We start from the raw sequence: 760 nt of genomic DNA, 5'->3' as shown, positions 1-760 counted from the left end.
TTTGGTAAAGGAACATCTAAGAGTGGTGCAGAGTAGACAAAAGTCTTATGCAGAAATAGGTGTCATCCTTTGGAGTTCTAGGTGGGAGATTTCGTGTTCTTGAAGGTATCCCCACTAAAACGAAGTAAAAGATTCAGGAAGAAAAAGAAGTTGAGCCCAAGATATATTAGACCTTTCGAAATCTTGGAACGAATTGGGTTAACATCATACCGATTTGCTTGACCAATGGAACTAGCTCTTGTGAATCCCACTTTACATGTGTCTATGTTGAGGAAGTATGTTAAGGATCTGACACACGTCATACATTATGATTTGGTTCCATTGGATGGAGGATTGAATTTCGAAGAGTAACCAATGGCAATACTAGATCGACAAGTGAAACAATTACACTTTAAAGAAGTTGCCTTAGTAAAAGTCTTCTGGCAAAACTGGTTAGTGGAGGAGGCAACATGGGAAACCGAAAAGGAAACGAGAAAGGAATATCCACATCTTTTTCAAGATTAACGTATGTTCTATCAACTCACTTTATTTAAATTCGAAGATGAATTTGTTTTAAGTGGAGGAGACTGTAACACCCTGTATTCTCGAATAAAAGTCAAAAGACCCAATCGATAGGACAAAGGGTCAACTGACAAAAATCTAAGTGTCAAAGAACAATAATGAGTGGAAAGAATATATTGGAATAAAATATTATATATGTGATAAAATAATAATTAAATACTAATATTATTATCGAGAATGAATTAGCAAGTTGAAAGGT

This window comes from Theobroma umbraticum, unplaced genomic scaffold, assembly GCF_002168275.2.
Source record: "Theobroma umbraticum cultivar Fairchild unplaced genomic scaffold, ASM216827v3 scaffold_12.1, whole genome shotgun sequence".
In the NCBI taxonomy this organism is placed as follows: domain Eukaryota; kingdom Viridiplantae; phylum Streptophyta; class Magnoliopsida; order Malvales; family Malvaceae; genus Theobroma; species Theobroma umbraticum.
The sequence above is the reverse complement of the archived record's forward strand: the minus strand, read 5'-3'. Positions refer to the sequence as shown.